Genomic DNA, 13,998 nt, shown 5'->3' on the forward strand with positions numbered 1-13,998 from the left:
AAAAATGGACACAAAAGAAAATGGATTCTTTCTCTTCTAATATTTCTGGCAATAATTTCTAAATAAACTCATTCATCAACTGTAGAAGTACATATGTTGTATATCTTCTTACATGCCCATGTGGGCTCCAATATGTATGGCGGACCATATGGCCTTTGAGGACTAGGATTTTAGAACATATTAGAAATATTTCTCTAGGTCTGGAAAATCATAGTGTCCCTTTTCATAATAAAAAAACGACATAACTTCGACTCTACTGGTCTGATATATTTGAGCATTGAACAGGTATTGCCCCATTGGAGAGATGGTAACAGACTCCAACATCTGTCCCAAATGGAATCGCTTTGGATTTTTAAATGAAGTACGCTACAACTAAAAGGATTAAATGTTGACTGATTTTAATGCCCTTTTAACATAAAGGGTATGATCTCTGACTATTTGCTCCCCTTTTCTATGCACCTAATATTAATCAATATCTCTTTTGTAGAAAATTTTCCACCATCGTTTTAAGTATATTATCAACTTACTATTTTTTTTAATTTTTCAATATTTTTTAATATATATAATCATTTAACAATTATTCAATAATTTTCTAATATATGTATATATATAGATAGATATTTTGGACATATATTTTTTGTATTACTACTGTATGTATTAATATCTGCTAGAAGTGAACACTATTTAGTTCATATGATTCAGTTTGTTCTTGTAATTCTGACATTGACCGTCTGTTGCCTCCCTCATAGTAGCAGTTCACATTTAGGAAAGTGATATAGGGGCCTATGCAGAGAGCAGCGAATTTTCGAAATTCGCCATTTTTTGGAGATAATCGCGCAGAAAACAGCAGAAAATGGAGATTTCCGGAAAACGCGCCAATTTTTCTTTTCTATTTGTAAAACTCGCCTCGCGGCTGGCGAGAACCGCAATCTCGCCAGTTTAAAAAATATCCGTATGCAGAGAGGCGCGAACGGCATCTAGCGGCTGTTCGCGCCAATAAAATGGCGCGATTGTCTCCGTTTTGCCTCGCCAAAAAAAACTGCCGCTCGCGGCCATTGCAAAGGGAAAAAAAAAGGCGCGAATTTGTTTTAACACATTTCTGAAGCGCGCATCTCGCCAATTTAAACTCGCCACACGCATCCATGTTAAACATAGCAGAATTCGCACTTTTCTGCATATGGAGATTAAAACTCTCCAAAAAAGCTACTTTTTAATAAATTCGCCAATTTTAAAATTCGCTGCTCTCTGCATAGGCCCCATAATGTTCTAGCTTCTAGGAATTTATCCTTGTCATATACAGCCGCGGCCTCTTTTATTCTTCAACATCTCCGAATAATTTCGGGGTTTTTTTCCGAATGCCACACACTTCACTGCACTTCACCACGTTCATACCGCATTCTGACCGCATTTATTCCGCATTCATTTTGCATTCACAGCCGCGGTTGATGCGCGGTTGATGTGTTTATTGATAATGGTTCGGATTTAATTGGTTGCAATTCTTCGCGTATCCGCCAGATAGCAGATATTCATGAATTGTAATGCGCATGTGCTTCAGTAATGTGTCGACTTGCAGGTGTTTAAAAAAATACCACAGTGGTAAATTGTAAATTGGCCTTGGGACTGAAGGAAGAAGTTACAATAATGTATCAATTTAGGCTTTTCATATTAAAAAAAAGACAAGCACAGTTTCTGGTCTGGTTTTTGTCCGTGTTCCAAAAACCCGACAGAACGTACGATTATTTAATATGGGCCGCGATTAATGCAACAGATGATAAGATGGCAATAGTTGTTCAAATTTATCAGTATTTTATCGAAAACTATGACTTTTACAAATTTTCGCCAGATGCTCATGTGTGGAAGCATGCAATAAGGAAAAAGTTATGTAGCGATCCAGGTTTTTTTTCGTATTGATCCCAATGTTATTGGAGGGTATTGGTGTGTATCACTGGGTTTTTCCCGTATCTATGATCATGGAGACTGCAAAAGGCGAAAGGTCGTGTTAAAACCAACTAAGAAACGTCAGTCGCAGGCAAGCAATGCGACAGCGACAGCGGCAGCTTCCAATAACGGTCCGACCATAAGTGAAAACCTGGTGACCGGCAACCCTTGCTGTCTGTCCCCGCCCAGATACCTGCAGCCTGAGCCGGATTTCACGTACAGATTCAAGCAAGCTGGCATGTACCTAAGCGATTTCCAGCCTCATCAGCTGACTACAGGTGTAGTAGTCCCGCTGTCACCTGTCAACGACGTGTATGATCAAGAATACGGGACTTGCAGTGGCTCCTTGCCAGCTGATTGGCAAAGTCTATGGTGAGTAATGTTGCCGTATTTTATTCTGTTTTTTTATTTTGAAAATATCAATATCAATCCGATTCAAAAGTCAAGCGATTCTCCTGTAAGCAATATCATTGGCTGAGCAGCTTCTACAGCAGATACTGCACAATTGGTGAAAAGCTAGGCGCACACGCATTGGAACCTTCTTGAAACGCATATGCGTGTCATCACATCGACGGTAGGCGCATGCGCATGTGAACAGGAGACGCCCCCGAGAAAATTATTGCTGGGACTGACTGTGGGAACATCTTTAGGGGACTGACTGACCATTACAGTAAAACTTTTACTTTTTTTTTGTTCCTCAGAAAAGAAAACTTTTTCATCTCATGCGGAAAACGGCAAATGGAGGAATTTCGATGGATAATATCGCTTTGTGTTACAATGCCTGCACATTGCTGAATCTGAGTAAAAAAAACAAGTACCTGAGTCTACAGAGTAGAAAAAGCAGGATATTCAGAGCTCGTGCTGTATAGAAATGTGGATAGTCCCTTTGCAGCATGCACATAGAGCGTTTCCCCGAAAGCTCCTACTCCAAGGTGATCCCCCCTGAAACGGGGGAAGGACACCCTGCAAAACAAGGTGAAAAAAATGCACAGATGCGCACCAGGGATTAGTAATGAGTAATTTATTAAAAATGTACACAGATACTGAGGGGATCCAACCCCACCTCAGATGAAGGGCTTAGCAGCTAAGGCTCAGTACCATTAGAGAGTACCTCCAATTATAACTAAACCCTAAACTGCACAGCATACAGTTTACAATAAAAATGCATAAGGAATAAAACATGAAACAAACATGAAAAAAAAACACTATCTAACGATTTGTGATGAAACCGCCATAGGATAAAACAACTGGCAAGGGGAGACGGACACTCACACTGAGACAGGTAGCGAGCTCGCGGTGACTGCAAAGGATCCTGATCTCGGCAGCGCGAAGATGGAAAACACCGCTGCTGTCTCCTGCAGGCTCCATCACAGCTTGCCAGCAAACACGCGTAGGATGACCTGTCGTGACCTCTACGCGTTTCGCACCACGTGCTTTGTCAGGAGGTCACGTACAGCGTCATCCGCTCGCATTTATAGGCGGCAGCTAGTCAATTGGGACGGCCCCCTGAAAAGAACACCCTTTGTATGCCTGATTACTACGATCTTAGAGTAACCTATAATAAAGGATACTGGGCAACAGAGTGTGATGATAATCATATAGGGGATACATCGATTATATAAAGTTCATCATAACCTACACCCTTATGAGAATATACAAATATGACCTCTAATACCATGTCTATATACATATACTATATTAATAATATTAACAGAACATGGTGATATATTGTATATTAAAAAAAGGGGAAAAGAAAAGGGAAATATAACAAACACAGATCATGTAAAAACATATACAAAAGAAATGCTAATACAAATTAATGTTATAAAATCATTATCTTAAAATAGGAGTTAATCCAATAAGTTCATTAAAGCCATTAGGATGTCTAGTCAACATTTCATAGATCCAAAATTGCTCACGTTTTAATAAATGATTCTCTCTATTCTCTATAAAGCGTGTAACCATATCTGTCAAGTGAAAACGGTTACGTCAGGAGTTACTAAAAATGTCTACAATATAAAGAGCTTTATTAATTGTCAGACGACGCATGTGGTCTATGTCTTACAGTGTAGCTGTAATTTACAGTACATTGGCAAGACCAAAAGACCCCTGAAAATGCGCATGTTAGAACACCAGAGAAATGTTAAAAACATACCAAAAATAATAGCAAAAGGTATGCCACTAACTCCGCTTTTAAAACACTTTAAAGAAGTGCATAATAATGAACCAGGCTGTATTACATTTAAGGGACTTGAGAGTGTATCACTAAGTGGTAGATAGGGAAATAAAGAGAATCATTTATTAAAACGTGAGCAATTTTGGATCTATGAAATGTTGACTAGACATCCTAATGGCTTTAATGAACTTATTGAATTAACTCCTTTTTTAAGATAATGATTTTATAACATTAATTTGTATTAGCATTTCTTTTGTATATGTTTTTACATGATCTGTGTTTGTTATATTTCCCTTTTCTTTTCCCCTTTTTTAATATACAATATAGCACCATGTTCTGTTAATATTATTAATATAGTATATGTATATAGACATGGTATTAGAGGTCATATTTGTATATTCTCATAAGGGTGTAGGTTATGATGAACTTTATATAATCGATGTATCCCCTATATGATTATCATCACACTCTGTTGCCCAGTATCCTTTATTATAGGTTACTCTAATATTGTAGTAATCAGGCATACAAAGGGTGTTCTTTTCAGGGGGCCGTCCCAATTGACTAGCTGCCGCCTATAAATGCGCGTGGATGACGCTGTACGTGACCTCCTGACGAAGCACGTGGTGCGAAACGCGTAGAGGTCACGACAGGTCGTCCTGCGCTTGTTTGCTGGCAAGCTGTGACGGAGCCTGCAGGAGACAGCAGCGGTGTTTTCCATCTTCGCGCTGCCGAGATCCGGATCCTTTGCAGTCACCGCGAGCCCGCTACCTGTCTCAGTGTGAGTGTCCGTCTCCCCTTGCCAGTTGTTTTATCCTATGGCGGTTTCATCACAAATCGTTAGATAGTGGGTTTTTTTCATGTTTGTTTCATGTTTTATTCCTTATGCATTTTTATTGTAAACTGTATACTGTGCAGCTTAGGGTTTAGTTATAATTGGAGGTACTCTCTAATGGTACTGAGCCTTAGCTGCTTAGCCCTTCATCTGAGGTGGGGTTGGATCACCTCAGTATCTGTGTACATTTTTAATAAATTACTCATTACTAATCCCTGGTGCGCATCTGTGCATTTTTTTCACCTTTACCGGAGTCTACAGTTTAGTGGCCGTTGTTATTGATTAGGATAGAATACCTGAAACAGTATGCTGTTGTTTTCAGACCGTATACAATACTTAACTATATATACTGTATAATAAACCCGAAAAAATAAAAAGTATGCATTTATTCTACATGTATTCCAGTACATATGTGTATTCGATACCCATACAGCATGTATTGTTGTAATACTCTTGTGATGTACAGTACTGAGCATGCCTACAGTATACAGTACAGTATGCCTGGACAGTACTGTACAGTATGTTCTAGAAACACTGTATTTTGTTACAGTATAAAAGGAGACAATGGAACAATTTAAAACAAATAAACATTTTCTTTTATTGGTGGAGAAAGTACAAAAACATTTATTTACAAATACAATGTAAAAACATTTTAAGTGTACAGCAATTCAAAACATCAACAGGTGTATGGTTTACTGCTAGTGAAAACATTTATGTACAGAAAGTCAAAACATTTACAGTCAGTTAGGCCTGCACAACTCCAGTCCTCGAGGGCTACAAACAGCCCCGGTTTTAAGGATAACCTTGAAAACCGGGCCTGTTTGCGGCCCTCGGGGACTGGAATTGTGCAGGTCCTGTGTACAGTAAGGAAAAACATTTCTTTATTAATACAAGTTAAAACATGCAACATCTCCTTTATTAAAGTACAGAAAGTCAAAACATGTACAGCACAACAGTATGGTGTTATTAAAAAAAAAATGTATTCATAAAATTTAAAAACGCAACATCTCCTTTATTAAAGTACAGAAAGTCAAAACATTTACAGTAGGATGGTGTACAGAACAGTCAGTCAGGCCTGCACAACTCCACTCCTCGAGGGCCGCAAACTGCCCCGGTTTTAAGGATAACCTTGAAAACCGGGCCTGTTTGCGGGCCCTCGGGGACTGGTTTTGTGCAGGTCTTCTGTACAGTAAATAAAAACATTTCTTTATTAATACAAGTTAAAACACGCAACATCTCCTTTATTAAAGTACAGAAACTCAAAACATTTACAAAAAATAAACAACAGTTGAAAAGTCACGCAAATGCGATCCCCACCAGATTGTCCTTCCAGGGCCGATGCCTTGTATGGCGCAAAATGACATTAATGGAGTCTCGAATGATTTTCATTAAAGGATCTGAAATTGAAAAATAGCGCCGCAATTCCTCCACAATAGTCCTTCTTAAATTTTCAGGAAGCGCCCTTTTTTCGCAATTTCCTTCGTAGTTCACATTGTAGACCAACCCGCAGTACACCAAGTAGGACACGTGGTGCTTAAAAATTAACATGGCATACTTCTGGGGTAAACCAGCACTCATCACCCTATACTTCTCCCTGAGTGCCGGTGGCAGCTCGCGCAGGATGATATCGGGCACCGTATCGATGCAAGCGTATGTAGGTTGGGTTCTGGAAGCGGGTGTTCTTCTGTGAGCAGGTGTGCTTGTGGTGGTGGGTGAGGGTAGGTTGTCTGGGAGGAAGCTTTCCTCCTGTCTTGGTCACCGTGTTGTCTCCTGGCGTGGTCTTGACGGGGTTGTCATGTTATCCTCCTCCTCAACGGCATACATGTACACAAATTCTTCTGGTGGAGGGGGTGCGCTTAGTGTTGGAAGGTGGTCGAAGGTCCCATTCATCACATCCATGCCACCCTCCTGCTCCAGCATCGGGGATACAGGGGCATGAACACCGAGCAAATTATGTATACACGCTATCTGTCTCTATCTTCTCCATCCGTCGATCCATCTTCTCCATCCGTTGATCCATCTTCTGCATCCGTTGATCCATATTTAGCATGGTCTCTAAAAGCAGATCTATCTTTACCAGCACAGTAGAGTTCCCGGGGATATCCACACTTAACCCATTCAGCACGCGGTCTAACAAGCTGGTTCTTGTGCATGGCGTGCTGTGGACATCTGGGAGGATGGGTGCTACGGAGGATGAGATGGGGGTTCCCTGGAGAGAAGCGGCAGCGTCGTCGAAGAAGGATGGAGGAGGTGACCTGTGGATTTCTGGGAGAGAAGCAGCAGAGTCGTCTAAGCGTAAAGGAGAAAGTGAACCGTGGATTTCAGGGGCACCAGCGGCAACGTCGTCGAAGAGCAGTGGCGAAGATGGGCTGTGGGTTTCCGGGAGAGCGGCGGTAGCCTCGTGGACGAGTAGTGGAGAAGATGGGCTGCAAATTTCCGGGAGAGCGGCGGCAGAGTCGTCGAAGCATATTGGAGGAAGTGGCCTGCGGGTTTGGTGGGTTGGCTGCCATTTGTTTTGCGTTGAGTGTACATCACCGTATTTCTTCTTGACATAATAAGGCTTATGTGTATTAAAACCCTTAGCCTTTGGGGTCAGCAGAAGGTTTTGTTTATTGGCCTTAGCCTGTCGCTTTTGCCTTGGATTGGAAACGGCTGTCGCCTTTCACTTTTTCTGCGTGACAGGCACGGCAGAGGCGAGTGGCTTTTTGCGTCCGTAGAATCGGGGTTGATCCATGGAAGCAGATGGCACAATGCAGTATCTGGACAAGGGCAAGTTCAGATAAAGATCATCAAGTGGTGGGCTATGCAAAGTGTGTAACCTTTTATGCATGGCGACGAGGTACAGGTGTTGAAAGTGGGCGTACTCTAATGTGAGTCATTAACGTACAAATACACCATTATTTTGTGGATTCACTGCACATTGAATACACATCGACTAAACATCGAATATACATTCTTGAGTTTGCATTTCTTTCTACTCGCAGCAATGCCTGTTAAAAAGATTTCAAAGGATCTCAGCATGAGAATTAAGGAGATGTACACGAGCGGACACCGAATTGCAGATATCCAACGCTGGTTACAGTAGCTGCTTCTGGCCTCGTTGTGCCATCATCCATTGTGTTCTATCATGCACACGGAAAAAACAAACAATGCACGAGGACACCAACGGTAACTAACCCGTAAGTATATTTATATAACTATATAAAACAGTATACTATTATTGTTTATATTGCTGCATATTAATAGAACTATATATGGTGTAGACCTATCTAATTTTATAGTTATTTCAGTATATATATAACTACAGTATATCTATTGTTTATATTGCTGCATATTAATAGAACTATATATTGATAGACCTATCTAATTGTATAGTTATTTCAGTATATTTATATAACTACAGTATATCTATTGTTTATATTGCTGCATATTAATAGAACTATATATTGTGTAGACCTATCTAATTTTATACTATTTTTACTGAAAATGATGTGCTGTACTTGTGGCCTACTGCACTGTAACTCACCGGATTGTTGTTTTTCTGTACATTGTAGGGAGACAACTCTTCTGGTCGACAAAATAAGTGAAGAGAATGATGAGAAGAGTGCATTAAGGGTCCAATACACTCTGCAGGCAAATCACAATCTCACTGTATCCGAGACCAGCATAAAGAAGATGAGACGCAGAATTGGATGGAAATATGGACGTGTGAGGTTAGTACTGGACAGTACAGGAGGTAAAAGTGTTGTTTAAGAAACTGTTCTGTACCTATAAAATTATTCCTTGTCATTACAGAGCGTACCCTATGATAAGGGATGTTAACAAGATCAAGAGAGTGGTCCAGGCTCAGGCATGGATCGACAGTGGAGAAACTCTCCAGGATTGCATCTTCACTGACGAGTCTACTGTTTCGCTGGAGAGATTTGCCACCTTTGTATTCCACAAAAAAGGTCGCATATCTATGAAGCCGCGTCCAAAACACCCAGTGAAGATGCATGTGTGGGGTGCCATCTCTAGGCGGTGTGGACCAGGATGCATCGTCATCTTTGAAGGTACAGTAAAATGTATGTCACACGCTTTTGTCTTATGCACTGTACTGTACTAGTGTGCAGTTTTTTGAGCACTTTTCTTTTCTTGTTATAGGAATCATGAATAAAGCTTTCTTCCAAGAGAAAATTGTGCCTGAGATTGTGGAATACATCACACGTGAGTTCACGGATGGTCACCGTTTCTACCAGGACAACGATCCGAAGCACACCGCGTCAACAGCGCATATTCTTGAGCGCGGAATCAACTGGGTGAAGACGCCAGCGGAGTAAGTGCGGTAACCGTGTCTCATTTTTTCCCACTGTTTTTACTGTGTACTCTATCTCTTTAGCTAATTGTCCTTTTTTTTCCCCTCCCTCCAATGACAGATCGCCAGACTTCAATCCTATCGAAATGGTCTGGCATCACCTGAAGGACCATATCCGAAAAGTCGTGAAACCCTCCAAAAAGGATGAGTTGGCGCAAGGCATACTGAGTTTTTGGAACGATGTACTCACTGTGGAACGATGCAATAAATATATTGACCATATTGCGACTGTGTGGCCTATTGTGATCGCGCGTAATGGGCAAGTATCAGGAAGGTAGTATGGTATAGTACTGTACTGTAGTATTGTAAGTACAGTATGATACAGGTAAGTATGGCACAGATTTTTTTTTCCCTGAGAGGGCAGCACCAGCCATCTTGTTACAAAGTATTTAAAAGTAGTCACAGTATACAGTAGTTCCAGTATAGACTAGTTTGACAGTACTAACTGCATACTGTTGTCCAATATGGAGTAGCTATACAGTACACAATGCCATAATACAGTATGCACCTAACTGCTCAATTTTTTTCTTTCCAGATAGAGCAGCACCAGCCATCTGGTTACAAAGTATTTAACAGTAGTCACAGTATACAGTAGTTCCAGTATAGACTAGTTTGACAGTACTATACAGCACACAATGCCATAATACAGTATGCACATAACTGCACTAATTTTTTGTTTTCTTGTCTTTTCAGAAAAAAAGGATGGACTTGGGGAGAGGGGGGGTATCGTGTAAAGTTTGTGAACTGTTTGTACAGTTAAGTGTACAGTATCTAAACTGCAGTCATGATGTACACAAAACCTCTCCTCTCTCAATGAACTACTGTACTGTACACAGAATTACTGTAGGAAGAAGATAAAGACGGAAAAAAATATATTATTATATATATATTATTATATATTATATATTATTAATTAATATTATTATCAATGTGCATTATTCATGATTATCCACCGGCCCTCAATTTTCATCTGACAGAAGAACTGAATAAAGACTGCATTTTGTATTAATCATGATTATTTTTATATTTGTATTTTTTGTTCCTGATAAAATAAAATAAATATTTCTTTACATTCATGATAATCGTAATCATTGACAACCCCTCCCCCCCCCCACACCTACACCAAAGAAAAAGAAAGAATGACAAAAAGTGGTAATTTACTGCATCAACAACATAAATTAGATACTGTTTTTTTAACTCTCAATTTCACAGTGCTGTGCAAATCAGATTTACATATCAAATTCGAGAAGGGATTATCAAAAGCGTTACCGTAAACAAAGCCTCAAAGGGTTGGGGGGGTGGATGGGTGAGTCATGCGCAGTAATCATCAGCTAGCTCCCTTCCCACAGAGGATTACAGAGAGGTGACTCATAGCCAACAATAGGAAAATTAGGCACGCAGAGAGGTGATGCTTGGCTAAGGACGGACGATTAAAAACACAATGGCAAGCTTTAGAAACGGAATGGCTCTGGAGAGGTGTCTGTCGATAAGAGGATCAAATCCTTAAGCGAGCCTTGTGTGTGCGTGGGGGAGGGGGGTACAGGGTACAGATGCATGAAGGATTAGCTGTACTGCAGTTCAAAGAAATGGCATATTTTCAAAAGGCAGGTCATTAGAATAATTTGATCCCTACACCCCCAAATACATAAAAAGCACACAAATCAACCATGTGCAGTCAAACGCACAGTGTCGCAGTCAAAAGCTACAGCACAGAATGAATATCGTAATATCAAGATGGTTTAGGCAGGCTTGTGGAGAAAATAAAAATAAAAAATGAGAATTTTTTTTTTGTTTTTTTTTTGGTCACTCACTTTTGAACTTCGCAAGCAAGCAGTGGTGAACTTACAGACCCATGTGCAGTAATCATCAGCTATCACGCAGGAATGTGATTGAAATCAGAAAGACACACATTTAAAGGAATGGTGTGGGAGAGGTGTATTGTACTGTAGATAAGATAATAATTTGAAATACTGCAGTGCAGTAAATTATCCTGTGTGTGTGCGGGGGCGAGCGAGAGGAGAGCGCTGTAAATGCCGAAATGTGATACTGTTACAGTACTGTACACGCCTATGCGTTTCAACAGTTTTCAAATGAGACATACAGTACAGCACTGCAAATGCATGTATAAATATGCAAATTTACAATTACTGCGTGCGCACACGCAGACTGTGTACTGACGTAGTTTGAACTGCTAAAGTATTAGACTTCGAAGACAACAGCTCGCAAACGCCCCCCTGAGTTTGTAGACGGTATTGCAGTATTGCAGACAGCGCTAATAAAATGCTAATATTACGAGCGCTAAAATACCGCAATACACTCCAGACAAAAAAAAATGCATCTGCCCGCGGTTATAAGAGTTGCGCCACTACGGTCGCACGAGGCTAAAGGCGGCCGCCACTGTATTATCCTTGCTAAGGTCGCCTGTTGCACCCAGCAGAGCTGTATACTCTAGTTAGGATGTCACTGGCATTGTTACACATATATTTTTCAAATGTTAGGGTGTACTTTAAGCTTAAGTGCTACTATCTATGACCCCTGTCAGGATTTCTTATGTGTCCATCACAGCCCCACTGTGTATAGTGCGTCATGTCATCTGGCTTTGTGTATAGGACCTCCCACAATGTTTTGTGCTAAGTGTGGGGAAGTCTTCACAAATACCCATTCGCTGACGGCTACAGGAGGGCTTAGGTGACGTCACACTCTTATGGTATGCAACTGGAAGTGGAAGGAACACTTCGTGTGGAATGCAAACCGGAAGTGAAGTCACTGAGCTGCAAAACGGCGCAAAATTCATTTATATAAAGAGAGGACTGGAGAGGACACTAACTATAACCCTTGAAGAAGTCTCAACGATTAAATGCATAGGTTTAATCTCACAGGTGCAGTGGAGCTACTGAAGCAGTGGTATTGTGTCAGAATACTGTGGATGCTAAAAGAAGCCCCCTACAACACAGTGACTGGATGTGGAGGCCACCACGAGGGTTGCTGCATAAGAAAAGGGTTTCTTTCCTGGACTTTTCTAACACATCACCCAGGGGAGTCCCATTGCTGACTTTGGCTTACTTGCCTGTAAGTGTTTATGTTTTTATTACTACTTGCTCTAAAGAATGTCTACATTATCCTGTTTTCCTCTCCTTGTCTTTCTTGGGAGTAACCAGTCCTGTCAAGAGTATCACAATTTCCAGGGGGACAAAAAAAACCTGTTGCTGAGTCGGTTACTCCATAACAACCCAAATGTCTATATCGCTCACATAAAATGTGAGTGAAATGACTACTATCTCCTATTCCAAAAATCTCATCATTATACATTATTGAGCAAGTGGGGATTAGGAGCACTGCAAAAACATGGTCTGGCTGAAGGCAGAGTGCGATATAAAAAAAGCTTCATTACGGCATCATAGCCGTATCCCATAGACGTAGCCCATAGGGAGGCACCATGTACTTGTGTGCGATTAATTAGGGCTATAAATAGCAGGGTCTGGCGCATATATGATCACTCTTTGATAAAGTCTCTAGGGACGAAACGCGTCAGAGGATCTGTCTACGTGTCAATTTTAACTTGGCTATGATGCCGTAATAAAGCTTTTTTTATATTGCACTCTGCCTTCAGCCAGACCATGTTTTTTGCGGTGCTCCAAATCCCCACTTGCTCACTTCTTTACTTCCGCCGGGACGGACGCACGCGACGGAGCAGAGGTGAACATTTTCCCCACCCAGCCTACATGAATCCAAGCAGCGGCATCTCACTTCCTGAAGTCACGGGTCATCAAGAAATCCACCCAACGAGGGACCGTCGGTTGGAGCCACGGACAAGTTCACCGGTCAGGTTAGATGACTTCACCTGTGCTGGCATGTGTTGCCTTGTGAATTAATAGATGCCGGGACTGCACGGCTTTATATATACTTTGGCTTATACATAGAGGGACTGGGTACCCTGCTCATCTGATACAGCATTTTCTTGAACCGCACGGCTTACCGGGAGGTCTTTAGAGCACCCAATTAGGGAATCCTTCCCTTACCTACCCATTATACATTATTGCACTATTTTTGGTGTTTATTCTGTTTATTTTCTGTACTAACTGTATATAGAAAGTGCGCATTGGACCCTTCTACTGCTATTCCAATAGTGGATTTTGACCGAATTCACCCAAGTTGCAGCACCCATTACAGGACTGTATTGTTTATCTTTCTAATATTTTTCTCCATTTTTTCAATATACAGTATTTTGCGCTCGCACCTCTTGTCTTCATCTATCACGTTTTGTCTTTCCGAAGAGCAGCATTGCTGTTTGTTTCCCATCATATTCCATTTATAAGCTGACTATCAAATGGATATGTCATATATGATGGTATTCTCAAGAAGGTTGCATCATAAGATTAATATAGACAATGTGTTTGATAATGAAAAAATTGAATATGTAGAAGAGAAAGAAGATATCCATATTTTGATCCATGCATTGGAGAAATTATTAATATCCGAAAATAAAACAATATGGGATAAAGTCACATTGATGAATATATAGAGATGCTTAAAGAAAAATTAGCACCATTTGATGCAACATTAGATTTTTACACAGCAGATAATGAAATACAGGAGAGACTAGATCTGTTAGAAAAGAACATAATGGCAACTAAAAAAATCAAAATTCCAGAGAGATTAAAAAAGAGATTTCTCTCGGGAGAATAATAACACTATAAG

This window comes from Ascaphus truei, chromosome 1 (assembly GCF_040206685.1).
Source record: "Ascaphus truei isolate aAscTru1 chromosome 1, aAscTru1.hap1, whole genome shotgun sequence".
NCBI lineage: Eukaryota > Metazoa > Chordata > Amphibia > Anura > Ascaphidae > Ascaphus > Ascaphus truei.